This window comes from Rhinoderma darwinii, chromosome 3 (genome assembly GCF_050947455.1).
Source record: "Rhinoderma darwinii isolate aRhiDar2 chromosome 3, aRhiDar2.hap1, whole genome shotgun sequence".
NCBI lineage: Eukaryota > Metazoa > Chordata > Amphibia > Anura > Rhinodermatidae > Rhinoderma > Rhinoderma darwinii.
The window spans coordinates 152,905,985-152,924,952 of NC_134689.1; the positions used below are offsets into that span (position 1 = coordinate 152,905,985).

At 40.1% G+C, this 18,968-nt stretch overlaps 1 protein-coding gene across 2 annotated transcripts in view; it reads right to left on the bottom strand.

The window, feature by feature from the left end:
- The window catches only part of TBC1D30 (TBC1 domain family member 30), a 123,839-nt gene extending 123,271 nt beyond the window's left edge, over nucleotides 1-568 (bottom strand). Inside the window, exon 1 of one of the 2 annotated variants that reach the window (XM_075856890.1) lies at nucleotides 446-568. The gene's annotated coding sequence lies outside the window, so the exon portion shown is untranslated. The remainder of the gene's footprint in view (nucleotides 1-445) is intronic. The other variant, XM_075856891.1, reaches the window with a different exon arrangement.
- Between the last annotated feature and the right edge of the window lie 18,400 nt (nucleotides 569-18,968).

An 18,968-nucleotide genomic window follows, 5' to 3' on the forward strand; every position in this document is an offset into this window, starting at 1 on the left:
ATGTAACATCTGGCCGATGCATCACTGAGATATAAAATGCCACACCAAATAATGGGCACACACGTCCTGTATAAAAAGCTTCAAGCCCTTCTGACCATGGGGTGCCAGGGAAGGGGTCCTGAGCATTTATCGGGAAAAGGATGTGGTGCCAACCTAATCTGTGGCTCCTCTTGCCATAGACTGGCCCTATGGTGTGTTACCCACTATGCACTTTGTTACACTGAACTTCCAATGTTATATCAAGGTGGAGGTGTTATTAGATTTAGTTTATGGAAACGCTTATAGGAAGTATGGGACTTGCGCAGACTTTTGTCATTTCCTCTCTAGCAGATTTTCTGTGAAGTTTCCTACAGCCGTGTAGCACATCCTCTCATAGTTTACCCCACAGGGATACACATTCATGGCAGTGGCACAATTCACACGACACATGGCAGAATATACGCACCTGGCGATAAGACAGTCCAGCCATGCTGAGGCGCCTCCTGCAGCCTTCTCCACGACTCCTCCGCCTGCTGGTGTCTGAGGTAAACCGGCCACCCCGCTGTGGAGTTTACAGGGCGGAGCCATGTTGTGAGGAAAGGCGGGAGCGGCCGGAGCCGGGATTTAGGAAGAGCATACAGGACCTGGTGTCAAGTGTTCAGTCTGGTGCTTCAGTGCCCTGCGTCATGTGCCAGGATGTGCAAATACCGCTAAGCTCGCAGGGTGTATACATGTGTTTGGTGATAGCAAATGGCACTTTTAATGATACATATAAATATGCTTACTAAGTATCATTTTTGGGGTGTCCTGTAATATGTCAGGAAACAATAGAACATTGCAAATAAAAAAATAACTACCCTCCCCCACTAGCAGGAATACATTGCATATAATGAATTTTCCGCGGGCATTGACGGCCGCATTACATAAATCGTTCTGCATCTACAGGTGCTATTCAATGGACAAAATGGTAAGTTTGTTAACCCTTTAGTGACCAGCCTCTTGGGACTTAACCCTTTAGGGTATGTTCACACGGCTTATTTTCGGCCGTTTTCCCCATTGAAATCAATGGGCAGATGTTTGGAGGCGTTCTGCTTCCGATTTTCCGGCCGTTTACGAAAACCGGCAAAAAAAAAGTTGTGTGAACATACCCTAAAGGGTTAAGTCCCAGTTGCTGGTCACTAAAGGGTATGTTCACACACTTAACAAAAAAACGTCTGAAAATACGGAGCTGTTTCCAAGGGAAAACAGCCCCTGATTTTCAGACGTTTTTTGAGCAACTCGTTTTTGCGACGTTTTTTACGGCCTTTTTTGGAGCTGTTTTCATTGGAGTCTATGAGAAAACGGCTCCAATTACGTCCCAAGAAGTGTCCTGCACTTCTTTTGACGAGGCTGTAATTTTACGAGCCGTCTTTTGAAAGCGACGCGTAAAATGACAGGTCGTCAGCACAGAACATCGTAAAGCCCATTGAAAGTAATGGGCAGATGTTTGCCGACGTATTGGAGGCGTTTTTTCAGACGTAATTCGAGGTGTAAAATGCCTCCATTACGCCTGAAAATAGGGTGTGTGAACCCAGCCTTACCGTCACAGCCATTTTTTTGATTTTCATTTTAATTTTTGCCTCCCCACATTCCAAAAACCATAACTTTTTTCCGTCGATACATATGAGGGCTTGTTATTTGCGGGACAAGTTGTAGTTTTTCACTGCCTAATTTAGGGCCAGTTCACACAATGCGTAAATACTGCGGATTTTCCGCAACGGAACTCGTTGCGGAAAATCCACAGCAAATACAGTAGCAGCAAAGTGAATGAGGTAAAAACAAATCTCATCCACACGCTGCGGAAATACTGAGCGGAAATACCGCTCAGAAATTGACCTGTGGTGCGGAAATTCATTGCTCAGCATGTAAATTATCTTTACGTAAGCGCTGCTTATATGTTGCAGGATTTCCCCATTGAATTCAATGGGAATGTTAATCCCGCATCAAATAGCAGTTCCGTTTTTTTGCGTCAGATTCGCAGCGATCCACCTGCAAAAAACGGAACTCAGAAAACAAAAAAATATTAAACTTACCTAGGAGTCTGTTTCATCCTCCTGGGATGGTGCTTCATCCATGTGACCGCTGCAGCCAATCACAGGCTGGAGTAGTGGTCACATGGATTAATTGTCATCCCGGGAGGCCAGCCTGGATGACGTCAGAGGGCCGGCCTCTTGGGATTAGACGTCATCCCAGGAGGCCGGCATGCTAGCTAAGTTTGGTGCGCTTTTACGCCTGGAATTCCCTGCGGCAGACAGGGCGGATACGCTGCGTGCTATTATGCAGTGTATCCACCTCGTGTGAACTCAGCCTTATAGTAGTGTATTGTAAAACTGGAAAAAACAATATTTGAAGTTAAATAGAAAAAAAACAGCGATTCTTGAATCTTATGAGGGGTTTTGTTTTTACGGTATTCACCGCATGGTAAAAATATCATGTTAACTTTATTCTACCGGTCAATACGATTACGGCGATACCAAATTGATATAGCTTTTTTTATGTTTTACTACTTTTACAAGGAAGAAACTAATTGTTAAAAATAAAAATAAAATTAGTGTTTAGTCGCCACATTCTGAGAGCCATAACTTTTTTATTTTTCCGTTGATTGAGTGGTGTGAGGGCTTATTTTTGCAGGGCAAGCTGATGAAGTTTCTATTGGTAACATTTTGGGCTACATGAGACTTCTTCATCACTTTTTTATTTAATTTTCTGTGGGATATGAAGTGACCAACAAAACGGCGATTCTGGCGTTTTATATTTATTTATTTTTTACGGTTTTCACTGTGCGCGTTAAATTGTACTTGTTCAGGCTTTTACAGACGCAGCGATACCAATTTAGTATTTTTTTTTTATTTTAATAAATAATTGTAATTATTTTTTTACACTGCTAAAAACTTTATTAAACTTTTTTTACAAATTTTATTAGTCCCGGTCGTTAGATCGCTGGTACAATAACCTGCAATACTAATGTATTGCAGTATATTGTCATTTTTACAGGCTCCTGTTAAGCCCTGCCAGAGGCAGGGCTTAACAGGAGATGAAGAAAGGCAGTCATGAGAGGCCTTTATTAGGCCCCTGGGCTGCCATGACAACCATTGGCACCCCCGATCGTGTTGTGGGGGTGCCGATGAGCTGTCGGAGAGGGGCGCCCCCCACTTTCTAACGTCTTAGATGCTGCGATCTTGATTGAAGGGGTTAAACTTCCGCGACTAAAGTATCTTTAGACAGCTTATCAGACAGCGCCATAAAAATGCAGTGTTGTGGCATAAGTACCCTCAATGACCACCAGGAAAAATTAAAACTGTAGTGGTGTGTTTATGATTATAAATGAATCCTTATTCATGTAGAAAGTACCCCTTCTGTGGAGAACACAGCTCCCCAAATACATAAAGAAAGTGGTGTGCTTTTTAGTGAAAAGCAGCACACATATCACAATCACATCAGAGGGATGTGTACAGAGGGCCCTGTATACTGTAGTATAGAGAATTATTGAGCGTATTCTCAAAGCACCACTCTATCTTTGATGGTAATTTGCTTATTTCATTCTCATCACAGCCCCTATGCCATTCCTCTGGCAACAAAGGGGTGCTGCCCTGAAAGGTTCGCCCCAAAATTGCTTAAGTATCCTTGACGTGTCGCTCTTTATTTTAGATAAAGCACATCAAATCCTTACAAGAGCCAGCCACACTGTGCCCCGCACTTCAGTGCAGTAAGCTTCATGTACTACGCATCAGATACCATGTCCAAACACCTGCTGCTCATAGATCATACCATTCAATCGTACAATGAAATTAAATGTACAGCAATGGATATGACCACTATTGGCAACAATGTAACCTAGCATCAATTGTATATGGACAAGAAACACATATAAAGTGCATAACAGAGTCCACGGACTGCGTAAAAAATGCATAATATTTTATTTTTATCTTTAACTTTGTGGCCCATTTATTACTGTTGATAGGATTAAATCTGAACTTCCCATTGCTTATATACGGTAGTACCAACATCATACATAGATTGTAAGCTCTCACATAAGTCCCTGTCACACATACTATAGACAACTTAATAGGATGTCAATTAAAAATGTCTGATAGATGCGGGTCTCATCTTCAGCACGGGGTTCATCTGACCTCAGTCCCACCTGATGATGTGGCCACCACATTCAGGTCTAGTATGAAAGGGGAGGTGGCCGCCCAATGGGAGTTATGGAAACAGCTGGGTAGCCTCTCAGTATATTTTAGGCCTCATTTACACAGGCATATTTAGGTCAGTATTTTGCATCAGTATTTATATGCCAAAACCAGGAGTGGAACCTACACTGAAAAATGGAAAGATTTGCACCTGTGCTGCATTGTGGCTGCATTTTTGGCTGCATTCTGCTGCATTTTGGCCCCACTCCTAGTGCAAAAACTGAAAAAAAATATGGTCATGTAAAAGTGGGCTAAAAGTGTGGGAAAAAACAGAGTAGCCTGAAGAAATCGATCTAAGAACAGGGAGAATATACAGTCTCCATGCTAATGTGACACCATGTGGATAAGGTAACTGCTACCGAGCTACTATGTATTGCAAAGGCTATGTTATCCACTATATATTTTAATATTTATCATTATCTGTACAGTTTAGGCTTCGCTCACATCTGTGTTGGGGACCCGTTCTGATGTTCCATCTGAGCTTTCCGTCAGAACGGGACCCTGAACAGACACAAACTGACTGTCGACTACGCTATTGCTTCTGGCAAAACGACGGGTCCGGTGCACAACAGAGACAAACGGAAACCAATGGCACCGGATCCTTCACCATTGAAATCAATGGTAATGAAAACGGAAACCTCTGGCTTCCGTTTGTGTCTGTTCAGGGTCCCGTTCTGACGGAAAGCTCAGATGGAATGTCAGAACGGGACCCCAATGCAGAACGAAGCCTTACACAGCAAACACAAACATTCAAACACTTTTATGTTGGTTTTTTTAATGTCCATTACAACATTCCCTTCCTCCCTTTTCTCATGTTTCCTTGGAGCCAGGAGTGGGATCCGGCCGGTTCGCCCCGGTTCTCCTGGACCGACTGTTAAAATTACAGCTGTTTCGCAGAACCGGGATGAAGCGGGAAATCGGAACCGCTCCCCTGCACTCAATTGTTTTCGCGTCCTTAGGACGTGGATACAAATTATTTGCCTAGCGATGCCCTGGTGAGGCACAGGATTCCTTGGTATTCGTCGTTTTAGCTTAATCGTTTCACTGGAGGAGGTTTTATCTACAGGGGACTATGGGGGGCCCTATCTACAGGGGACTAAGGGAGGCCCTATCTATGGGGCTCTATCTACAGGGGACTCTACAAGGGGCCCTATCTATAGAAGGCCCTATCTACAAGGTGCACTATTTACAAGGGGCACTATTTACAGGGGACTCTACAGGGGGCACTATCTACAGGGGGCACTGTTTACAGCCTGTGGATTGCAGGAAGCACTATCAACAGGGCCCACTATCTACAGGGACCACTATCTACAGGGACCACTATTTACAGGGGAATCTATGGGGGGCACTATCTACATTGGACTCTGAGGAACACTATCTATAGAGGGCTCTTTCGGGAGCACTATCTACAGAGGGCTCTATGGAGAGCACTATCTACAGAGGGCTCTATGGGGAGCACTATCTACAGAGGGCTCTGAGGGGCACTATCTACAGGGGGCACTGTGTGTGTGGTGCATTACTTTAGACAATTTTATTCATGCGTACAGTGTATGGTACTATTATATTAAGGAGCGCAGTGTGTAGCACTATTATATTCAGGGGCACATTGTATGATACTATTATATTTAGGGGCATGGAGTGTGGTATCATGAGAATTTCATCTTCATTTATAGGTGCGGAAAAGTTGGAAAAGTGAGTTTCCGAAGACATCTGAGCAGCAAACTCTGCAGAAATGGGTCGTGGACAGGTGGCACAATCATAGAGGTCTCGTCCGGATGGAAAACTAAATTGAAAAAGAACGACTCCAATCTGATAAGACGTCACCTGTGAGTCACCAAATATAAATGTTTATTCTCCCTGTGACTGATCAGTACTGTAGTCACTGTATGATCTGGAGCTAAATGATGTGTGTATTGTGTTTTTTTGGGGGGAAACAGCAACTCCCAGCATATCCTTACCATTGTTCTGGCTATACTGAGAGCTATAGTTTTATGCCACACAAACTTATATGTCAGGGGTTAAACTGAATTTGCAAATGATCTATGTACTGCGCTGTATTTGTGCTTGTGCTGTATATATGTACTGAGCTTAGTTCTGGTGCTGTATATATGTACTGAGCTTGGTTCTGTATATATGTACCGAGCTTTGTCCTGGTGCTGTATATATGTACTGAGGTTGTTCTGGTGCTGTATATAAGTACTGAGCTTTGTTCTGGTGCTGTATTTATGTTATGAGCTTTGTTCTGGTGATGTATATATGTACTGAGCTTTGTTGAGGTGCTGTATGTATGTACTGAGCTTGTTCTGGAGCTGTATTTATGTACTGAGCTTGGTTCTGGAGCTGTATTTATATGCTGAGCTTGGTTCTGAAGTTGTATACATGTACTTAGCTTTTCTTTGATGCTGTATATATGTATTTGAGCTTGGTTCTGGAGTTGTATATATGTACTGAGCTTGGTTCTAGTACTGTAGATATGTATTGAGCTTGCTTGTTGTGTTGTATTTATGTACTGAGCTTTGTTCTGGTACTGTATTTATGTACATTGCTTTGTTCCGGTTCTGTATATATGTACTGAACTTTGTTCCGGTGCTGTAATTATGTACTGAGTTTGGTTCTGGTGTTCTATGTATGTACTGAGTTTTGTTCTGGCACGGTATATATGTACTGATCTTGGTTCTGGCACCGTATCTCTACATTAGCTGGGAGATTTGTCGCAGCTTACTGTGCACCCACACTGTCCTCCACCTTTCTCACAGTGCACAGCCTATCTAAATGGGTTGAGTACACTTAGGATATTGAATGTGAATAAAGGAACGGGGAGTAGGAAAAGTAGTGTGTTTCATCAATGTAAAAAATAAAAAATACTTTATTGTTGAATTATTATTAAAAACAATGTTAGATGAAAAATGACGTTGCGGATATTGAATGTGCGCTTATAGGTCTATACGTAATGGGTGAATTTAATATAATGAGTGTGGGTAGGTAGGTATGCATGCTTATGTAATTATATACATAGTGTGGAAATCCAGTTAAACATTCTGGACGTGGAATTTCTGTATTTAAAATCCACTTTAATATAGGGTGTATTTGGAATATTGTAATTGTTTTATTTGATTATTAGAATCATTTTCCATGGTGCGATACACAGCAAAACACTACGACCTTTGGTTTTAAAAATTTGAATCCTAACCCTGCTTAGATTATAAAAAAACAAAAACTAAAGGTGCCCATTCAAACTATACTTATAGATCACCCTCCTAGTCATGGACATACCGTATTTTTCGGACTATAAGACGTACCTGACTATTAGACGCACCCACGTTTTAGACAACAAAAAATATGAAATTCATATTTTACTAATTTTACAAAGAAAAAATTATTGGTTAAAAAAATAAATTTGTTGGGTTTCACCACATTCTGAGAGCCATAACTTTTATATTTTGTGAGGGCTTATTTTTTGCAGGACGAGCTGTAGTTTTTATTAGCACAATTTTTTGGTACATACGATTTTTTTATCACGTTTTATTTCATTCTTTTTAGCGCTATCGTGACCAAAAAACATTGATTCTGGGGTTTTAGATTTGTTTTTTTTTTTACTCCGTTCACCGCGCAAGTCAAATAATGCTATATTGTAATAGTTCTGACTTTTACGGATGCAGCGATATCAATTATTTATTTATTTATTCTACATTGTGCTTGGAGAAAAATGGTAAAAGGTTATTTTTTTTAACTTTTAATATTTTTTTACACTCCTGAAAATTTACCTACCTTTTGTTTTTTACACATTTTATTAGTACCCCTAGGGGACTTGAACCAGCGATCATTAGATCGCTGGTACAATACACTGCAATACATGGATGAATTGCGGAAACAGCGTAACTCGCTGAGCTACGCTGTTTCCGTAACTCCCATAGTAGTGAATGGCAGTTACAGAAGCAGAGTAGCATGCTACACTTTTTCCGTAACTACTATTCAGTTCTATAGGAGTTACGGAAACAGTGTAGCTCAGCGAGTTACGCTGTTTCCGTAACTCGACCATGTACGCTGTTTTTGTATCTACCAAGTTCCGGAAACAGCGTAGCTCGCGGTGCTACGCTGTTTCCGTAACTCCCATTCACTTCTATGGGAGTTACAGAAACAGCGTAGCTCAGCAAGCACTCGGCTGTTTCCGTAATCCCCGACCACCTAATCAGGAAGTGGCTGGGGGACAGTGGTGCCGAGTAAGATAGAACGGGGTTTAGGAGGCCCCGTTCTAGAGATAGGTGTGGGTCCCAGAGGTGGGACCCGAATCTATCTAACATTTATGACATATCCTGTGTATATGTCATAAATGTCCTTCATGGGAAGACCCCTATAAATGCCGCGGTTGCTATTGACCGCGGCATTTAACTAGTTAAGCATCCAGGAACAGCGCAATCGCTGTTCCAGGCCGTTAGAGCAGCGTGTCAGCTGTAAAACACAGCTGACAACTGCAGTGTATGGTGCGGGCTCAGCACGTGAGCCCACTCCGCTCCAAACATCATCCCCTCTCCGCTCCATAATGTGCCGGCACATCATGGGTTGGGAAGGGGTTAAGTCAGAAGCAGTCAAAGGGCCGGGCACTGCGGGGTCCCTTGACTGCCGACTATAAGATTCACTGACTTTTTGGTAAGATTTATTCTTGCTAAAAACTGCGTCTTATAGTCCGAAAAATACGATATGAAGGGGGGAAGACAGTCTTAAATCCCTCTTGCTGCAAAATTTATTTTCTATAATGTTTACCAGTCTCATTTCCACATTGCCCAGCAAGTGCTACTGAGTGATACTGTGTGTAATGTTGCCAAAACCACATATCACTGAAAAACCAAACTATGCAAAACAAAAAAACAGACAGAGAACGTAGCTCATTCAACTTATTTCATGTTTAGTAATGAACAAGTGAAAAACAGGTAAAATGTAGCCTGAGCCTCTTTTAGCCTTGAGGACGAAGCCGATTTTTTCAAATCTGATGTGTCACTTTATGTGGAAATAACTTTGGAATGCTTTTACCTATCCAAGCGATACTGAGATTGTTTTCTCGTGACATGTTGTACTTTATGCAAAAAGGAAAAAGGAAGCAGCACTTCACCATAGATTTAAAGAATCCAGATTTATTCTCCCATATGTGAAACAGAGATGATGCAGCTGCTCAATGCAGCCTTTGTCAAGCAGCAATTGTACTTTATGTTAGTGTAAAAATTCGGTCGATAATTTCAGTATTTATTTGTGAAAAACACCAACAATTGGAGAAAATTCTAAATGTATCTGCTTGTAAGACAGATAGTAATACCACACAAAATACTTACTAGTTCACATTTCCCATATGTCTACTTTATTATTGCATCGTTTTGGACACTACACCCCTCAAGAAATGTATCTAGGGGTATATTTAGCATCTTGACCCCTCAGGTATTTTGCTATATTTTTGGAGTTAAGTCTGTGAAAATTAAAATCTACTTTTTTTCTGAAAAAAACTTAGAATTGTTTAATTTTGACATGAATAAAGAATAAAAAGCACCCCAAAATGTACAGCAATTTCTCACAATTACGGCAATACCCTACATGTGGTGATAAACTGCTGTTTGGACCCACGGCAGGGCTTAGAAGGGAATGAGCGCTATTTGGCTTTTGGAGCTGAAATTTAGCTGGAATGGTTTTCGGGTTTCATGTCGCATTTGCAAAGCCCCTGAGAGACCAAATCAGTGGAAGCACCCTAAAAGTGACCCCATTTGGGAAACTACACCCCTTAAGGAATCTGTCTAGGGGTATAGTGAGCATTTAGACCGCACAGGTCTTTTGCAGAATTTATTAGAATTAAACCGTGAAAATGAATATCAAATTTTTTTCCACTAAAGTTTTTAATTTTTTTCATTTTCACAAAGGATGAAGGAGGTAAAAGCACCCCAACATTTGTAAAGCAATTTCTCCCGAGTACGGCAATACCCCACGTGGTCATAAATGTTTTTTTTCATTAGAAATTAATTAACCCTTTCAGGACTGATCCATTTTTTTCTTTTTCATTTTTGTTCTTCCCTCCCCGCATTCCAAGTGCCATAACGTTTTTTCTTTTACCGTCAATAGAGCGGTATGAGGGCTTATTTTTTTGCAGGAGGAGTTGTAGTTTCTTTTGACACCATTTAAAGTACCATTTAATGTACTGGAAAACTGAAAATAAAATTCTTTGCATTGTGATTCCTCCATTGTTTTTTTGGTTTAGTTTTTACGGCTTTCACCATGCGGTAAACGACAACTTACATTTTTTCCTGCAACTCAATACGCTTACGGTGAAACCAAAGTTATATCGTTTTTTTTTATATTTTAATATTTTTACAAAGTAAAAACTATTTGTTAAAAAAATAATTGTTTTGTTTCACCACATTCCGAGAGCCATAAAGTTTTGTATTTTTTTGGTCGATTGAGCGGTGTGAGGGCTAATTTTTTGCCGGACAAGCTGTAGTTTTTATTGGTACAATTTTTTAGTACATACAACATTCAACATTCGGATCACTTTTTATAAAAAAATTTTTGAGAGCTAAGGTGACCAAAAAGCAGTTTCAAATTCTTTATTTTTTACCGCGTTCACCGTGCGAGTTAAATTATGGTATGTTGTAATAGTTATGACTTTTACGGATGCAGAGATACCAATTTTGTTTATTTTTTTACATTACTTTAGAGGAAAAATGGGAAAAGGTTCACACTTTTACGGACGCAGAGATTCCAATTTTGTTTATTTTTTATTTTTTTTTACATTGCTTTAGAGGAAAAATGGGCAAAAGGTTTTTTTTTTGGACTTTATTTCTGACATTTTTTTTCACTAATAATAATTTTATAACTTTTTTTTTATACACATTTTATAAGTCCTGTCCGTTAGTCCCGGGTGTTAGCTGTAATACACTGATGACCCCCACAGTGTATAGCGCAAGTTCAGCGTGTGAGCCCTCTCCATACATCACCCCTCCCGCACCATGACATGCCATTAAGTCGTGGTGCGCAAAGGGGTTAATGTGCGGCGGATGGTGCAAAGTGAAATTACAATTTTCCACTGATATGCCATTTTAGTGCACAATATTTTACGCCCAGTTTGTGCCACTGAAGACAAATACCTCATAAAATGTTAATTTGGTCTTCCCGGGTATGGCGATGCCATATATGTGGACATAAACTGCTGTTTAGGCACGCTGCAGTGGTCACAAGGGAGGGAGCGCCATTTGGCTTTTGGAGCGCAGAATTTGCTTGGTAGTTCTGTTTGGGGTATTACTGGTATTTCAGTTTATAATGTGGGGGGCATACGTAAGCTGTGCAAAGTACAGTAGGGCATAATAAGGGGTATAATAATGGGGTATATAAATAATAATCCACAGATGTGTGGCCAGTGTCGCAGTGATAAATGGTGCTCAATCTTATCTGCTTTTGGAACGCTCTGCACATTTTGCGTCGCTATATTCTGAGAGCAGGAACCTTTTTATTTTTTCACCAACGGAACTGCGTGAGGGCTTATTTGTTGCGGGACAATATCTAGTTTTCATTGGTACCATTATGGGGTACATGCGATTTTTTGATCACTTTTTATACTTTTTTTTGGCAAGCAAGGTGACTAAAAACCATCAATTCTGACATTGTTATTTATTCTTCACCGTGGGCCATAAATTAGAATTTTACTTTATTCTGCGGGGCGATACGATTACGACGATACCATATGTATATAGTTTTTTATGTTTTGCAGCGTTTGCGCAATAAAATCACTTTTTTATAAAAATAATTAATTTTTTGTGTCACCATATTCTGAGAGCCATAACTTTTATTTTTCAGTCAAAAAAGCTGTGTAAGGGCTTTATTTTTGCAGGACAGGTTGTAGTTTTTATTGGTACTATTTTGGAGTACACGCAACTTTTTATCACCTTTTATTTTATATTTTGGGAGTGGTGGTGACCAAAAAATTGTGATTCTGGCATTGTTTTATACTTTTTTTTTGCAGTGTTCACAGTGCGGGAAAAATAATTTCATAGTTTTATAGTTTGGGTCATTACGAATGCAGTGAAACCAAATATGTGTACTTTTTTTTAAACTGTTTCATTTTTTTCCTATAATAAAAGATTTATTATAGGAAAAATAGCATTTTTTGTCCTTGTAACTTATAACTTTTATTGTTATACTTTTATAAAATATTTTTCTAAACTTTTTTTAAACTTTTTTTTTTTGTCCCACTAGGGGACTTGAAGACTTACAGCACTGATTTCGGCTAGAATACATTACACTACCTAGGTAGTGTAATGTAGTCTATCAGTTTGACACTGATAGACCGGCTGGTCCTCATAGGCTTCCGTACATGGCAGACCCGGAAGCCATTGTCTGGCCTCTGGTTGCCTTGCCAACCATCGACAGCCCCCGAAATCGCATTATGGGGGCTGCCGATATGCTACAAACCTCCTAAATGCTGCAATCGCAATCGATCGTTGCATCTAAGGTGTTAATTACCAAAATCAGTGGCAAAGGGCCACTGATCGGCAACAGGGAGAGCAGTGCAGACACCCTGCACAGTTAACCACTGCCGCGGTGTAGCACCGCGCGGCGGTTGACTGTTTAAGCCCAGTTGTAACTGCACGTCAAGGTGCAGAAAGTAACTGCTCGTCTGGATGTGCAGTTACGTCAAGGGTTAAGAGATTTAACAAACAACAAGAACTGCTCGGACCACAGAATCAGAATATCATCTATATAATGGTACCAAGTAAAAACATATGATGACCAGATGGTATCCTCAGTTGGAAACCCTACTGTGTCCTCCCACCAGCCCAGGAGGACATTTGCATACGTGGGGCACATGCCCCCCCCCCACCGCTGTCCTCATGAGTTGGTGGTAGAACCGTGAGTCAAATAAGAAAAAATTGTGCGTTAGCACAAAACGCAGCAGTGTGAGTACAAAAGTATTATGGGCAAATAGTTGTACCCCCAAAGTTTTTAGGTAATACTCCACTGCCGCCAGACTAGCTTTGTGTGGTATAGAGTTGTAGAGGGATTACAAATCAATGCTGGCTTACCACATATGTTGGTCTATGGTGATCTCTTCCAGCTTCCTCATCAAGTCTATTCTGTCATGCATGTATTGTGGCAAGGCAGTGATAAAATCTCTAAGTATCCATATCAACATAAATGCTCACATTCTCGGTAATTGACCCTATTCCTGACAGTATGGGCCTCCCATGTAAGAGCGATACACGCTTATGCACCTTAGGGAGCCCATAAAAGGTCGCTATCTGTGGGCATGTTGGTAACAAGAATCGATATTCGGTCTTACTAATTAATTTTATTCCAAGTGCTATCTTAAGAATACTATCTAGTCGGTTTAGAAAAATAGATGTGGGGTCGCAATCAATTACCTTTAAAAAAAATTGTGTCAAAGTGTGTTCCGTGTTTCCGTAATCCCCGACCACCTAATCAGGAAGTGGCTGGGGGACAGTGGTGCCGAGTAAGATAGAACGGGGTTTAGGAGGCCCCGTTCTAGAGATAGGTGTGGGTCCCAGAGGTGGGACCCGAATCTATCTAACATTTATGACATATCCTGTGTATATGTCATAAATGTCCTTCATGGGAAGACCCCTATAAATGCCGCGGTTGCTATTGACCGCGGCATTTAACTAGTTAAGCATCCAGGAACAGCGCAATCGCTGTTCCAGGCCGTTAGAGCAGCGTGTCAGCTGTAAAACACAGCTGACAACTGCAGTGTATGGTGCGGGCTCAGCACGTGAGCCCACTCCGCTCCAAACATCATCCCCTCTCCGCTCCATAATGTGCCGGCACATCATGGGTTGGGAAGGGGTTAAGTCAGAAGCAGTCAAAGGGCCGGGCACTGCGGGGTCCCTTGACTGCCGACTATAAGATTCACTGACTTTTTGGTAAGATTTATTCTTGCTAAAAACTGCGTCTTATAGTCCGAAAAATACGATATGAAGGGGGGAAGACAGTCTTAAATCCCTCTTGCTGCAAAATTTATTTTCTATAATGTTTACCAGTCTCATTTCCACATTGCCCAGCAAGTGCTACTGAGTGATACTGTGTGTAATGTTGCCAAAACCACATATCACTGAAAAACCAAACTATGCAAAACAAAAAAACAGACAGAGAACGTAGCTCATTCAACTTATTTCATGTTTAGTAATGAACAAGTGAAAAACAGGTAAAATGTAGCCTGAGCCTCTTTTAGCCTTGAGGACGAAGCCGATTTTTTCAAATCTGATGTGTCACTTTATGTGGAAATAACTTTGGAATGCTTTTACCTATCCAAGCGATACTGAGATTGTTTTCTCGTGACATGTTGTACTTTATGCAAAAAGGAAAAAGGAAGCAGCACTTCACCATAGATTTAAAGAATCCAGATTTATTCTCCCATATGTGAAACAGAGATGATGCAGCTGCTCAATGCAGCCTTTGTCAAGCAGCAATTGTACTTTATGTTAGTGTAAAAATTCGGTCGATAATTTCAGTATTTATTTGTGAAAAACACCAACAATTGGAGAAAATTATAAATGTATCTGCTTGTAAGACAGATAGTAATACCACACAAAATACTTACTAGTTCACATTTCCCATATGTCTACTTTATTATTGCATCGTTTTGGACACTACACCCCTCAAGAAATGTATCTAGGGGTATATTTAGCATCTTGACCCCTCAGGTATTTTGCTATATTTTTGGAGTTAAGTCTGTGAAAATTAAAATCTACTTTTTTTCTGAAAAAAACTTAGAATTGTTTAATTTTGACATGAATAAAGAATAAAAAGCACCCCAAAATGTACAGCAATTTCTCACAATTACGGCAATACCCTACATGTGGTGATAAACTGCTGTTTGGACCCACGGCAGGGCTTAGAAGGGAATGAGCGCTATTTGGCTTTTGGAGCTGAAATTTAGCTGGAATGGTTTTCGGGTTTCATGTCGCATTTGCAAAGCCCCTGAGAGACCAAATCAGTGGAAGCACCCTAAAAGTGACCCCATTTGGGAAACTACACCCCTTAAGGAATCTGTCTAGGGGTATAGTGAGCATTTAGACCGCACAGGTCTTTTGCAGAATTTATTAGAATTAAACCGTGAAAATGAATATCAAATTTTTTTCCACTAAAGTTTTTAATTTTTTTCATTTTCACAAAGGATGAAGGAGGTAAAAGCACCCCAACATTTGTAAAGCAATTTCTCCCGAGTACGGCAATACCCCACGTGGTCATAAATGTTTTTTTTCATTAGAAATTAATTAACCCTTTCAGGACTGATCCATTTTTTTCTTTTTCATTTTTGTTCTTCCCTCCCCGCATTCCAAGTGCCATAACGTTTTTTCTTTTACCGTCAATAGAGCGGTATGAGGGCTTATTTTTTTGCAGGAGGAGTTGTAGTTTCTTTTGACACCATTTAAAGTACCATTTAATGTACTGGAAAACTGAAAATAAAATTCTTTGCATTGTGATTCCTCCATTGTTTTTTTGGTTTAGTTTTTACGGCTTTCACCATGCGGTAAACGACAACTTACATTTTTTCCTGCAACTCAATACGCTTACGGTGAAACCAAAGTTATATCGTTTTTTTTTATATTTTAATATTTTTACAAAGTAAAAACTATTTGTTAAAAAAATAATTGTTTTGTTTCACCACATTCCGAGAGCCATAAAGTTTTGTATTTTTTTGGTCGATTGAGCGGTGTGAGGGCTAATTTTTTGCCGGACAAGCTGTAGTTTTTATTGGTACAATTTTTTAGTACATACAACATTCAACATTCGGATCACTTTTTATAAAAAAAATTTTGAGAGCTAAGGTGACCAAAAAGCAGTTTCAAATTCTTTATTTTTTACCGCGTTCACCGTGCGAGTTAAATTATGGTATGTTGTAATAGTTATGACTTTTACGGATGCAGAGATACCAATTTTGTTTATTTTTTTACATTACTTTAGAGGAAAAATGGGAAAAGGTTCACACTTTTACGGACGCAGAGATTCCAATTTTGTTTATTTTTTATTTTTTTTTACATTGCTTTAGAGGAAAAATGGGCAAAAGGTTTTTTTTTTGGACTTTATTTCTGACATTTTTTTTCACTAATAATAATTTTATAACTTTTTTTTTATACACATTTTATAAGTCCTGTCCGTTAGTCCCGGGTGTTAGCTGTAATACACTGATGACCCCCACAGTGTATAGCGCAAGTTCAGCGTGTGAGCCCTCTCCATACATCACCCCTCCCGCACCATGACATGCCATTAAGTCGTGGTGCGCAAAGGGGTTAATGTGCGGCGGATGGTGCAAAGTGAAATTACAATTTTCCACTGATATGCCATTTTAGTGCACAATATTTTACGCCCAGTTTGTGCCACTGAAGACAAATACCTCATAAAATGTTAATTTGGTCTTCCCGGGTATGGCGATGCCATATATGTGGACATAAACTGCTGTTTAGGCACGCTGCAGTGGTCACAAGGGAGGGAGCGCCATTTGGCTTTTGGAGCGCAGAATTTGCTTGGTAGTTCTGTTTGGGGTATTACTGGTATTTCAGTTTATAATGTGGGGGGCATACGTAAGCTGTGCAAAGTACAGTAGGGCATAATATGGGGTATATAAATAATAATCCACAGATGTGTGGCCAGTGTCGCAGTGATAAATGGTGCTCAATCTTATCTGCTTTTGGAACGCTCTGCACATTTTGCGTCGCTATATTCTGAGAGCAGGAACCTTTTTATTTTTTCACCAACGGAACTGCGTGAGGGCTTATTTGTTGCGGGACAATATCTAGTTTTCATTGGTACCATTATGGGGTACATGCGATTTTTTGATCACTTTTTATACTTTTTTTTGGCAAGCAAGGTGACTAAAAACCATCAATTCTGACATTGTTATTTATTCTTCACCGTGGGCCATAAATTAGAATTTTACTTTATTCTGCGGGGCGATACGATTACGACGATACCATATGTATATAGTTTTTTATGTTTTGCAGCGTTTGCGCAATAAAATCACTTTTTTATAAAAATAATTAATTTTTTGTGTCACCATATTCTGAGAGCCATAACTTTTATTTTTCAGTCAAAAAAGCTGTGTAAGGGCTTTATTTTTGCAGGACAGGTTGTAGTTTTTATTGGTACTATTTTGGAGTACACGCAACTTTTTATCACCTTTTATTTTATATTTTGGGAGTGGTGGTGACCAAAAAATTGTGATTCTGGCATTGTTTTATACTTTTTTTTTGCAGTGTTCACAGTGCGGGAAAAATAATTTCATAGTTTTATAGTTTGGGTCATTACGAATGCAGTGAAACCAAATATGTGTACTTTTTTTTAAACTGTTTCATTTTTTTCCTATAATAAAAGATTTATTATAGGAAAAATAGCATTTTTTGTCCTTGTAACTTATAACTTTTATTGTTATACTTTTATAAAATATTTTTCTAAACTTTTTTTAAACTTTTTTTTTTTGTCCCACTAGGGGACTTGAAGACTTACAGCACTGATTTCGGCTAGAATACATTACACTACCTAGGTAGTGTAATGTAGTCTATCAGTTTGACACTGATAGACCGGCTGGTCCTCATAGGCTTCCGTACATGGCAGACCCGGAAGCCATTGTCTGGCCTCTGGTTGCCTTGCCAACCATCGACAGCCCCCGAAATCGCATTATGGGGGCTGCCGATATGCTACAAACCTCCTAAATGCTGCAATCGCAATCGATCGTTGCATCTAAGGTGTTAATTACCAAAATCAGTGGCAAAGGGCCACTGATCGGCAACAGGGAGAGCAGTGCAGACACCCTGCACAGTTAACCACTGCCGCGGTGTAGCACCGCGCGGCGGTTGACTGTTTAAGCCCAGTTGTAACTGCACGTCAAGGTGCAGAAAGTAACTGCTCGTCTGGATGTGCAGTTACGTCAAGGGTTAAGAGATTTAACAAACAACAAGAACTGCTCGGACCACAGAATCAGAATATCATCTATATAATGGTACCAAGTAAAAACATATGATGACCAGATGGTATCCTCAGTTGGAAACCCTACTGTGTCCTCCCACCAGCCCAGGAGGACATTTGCATACGTGGGGCACATGCCCCCCCCCCACCGCTGTCCTCATGAGTTGGTGGTAGAACCGTGAGTCAAATAAGAAAAAATTGTGCGTTAGCACAAAACGCAGCAGTGTGAGTACAAAAGTATTATGGGCAAATAGTTGTACCCCCAAAGTTTTTAGGTAATACTCCACTGCCGCCAGACTAGCTTTGTGTGGTATAGAGTTGTAGAGGGATTACAAATCAATGCTGGCTTACCACATATGTTGGTCTATGGTGATCTCTTCCAGCTTCCTCATCAAGTCTATTCTGTCATGCATGTATTGTGGCAAGGCAGTGATAAAATCTCTAAGTATCCATATCAACATAAATGCTCACATTCTCGGTAATTGACCCTATTCCTGACAGTATGGGCCTCCCATGTAAGAGCGATACACGCTTATGCACCTTAGGGAGCCCATAAAAGGTCGCTATCTGTGGGCATGTTGGTAACAAGAATCGATATTCGGTCTTACTAATTAATTTTATTCCAAGTGCTATCTTAAGAATACTATCTAGTCGGTTTAGAAAAATAGATGTGGGGTCGCAATCAATTACCTTTAAAAAAAATTGTGTCAAAGTGTACGTAACACATTGTCCGATAATCAATATGATTCATTATTACCCAAAAAAAATGTGGGTCCAGACCCCTAGAAGAATCAGGGCAAAACACATGTC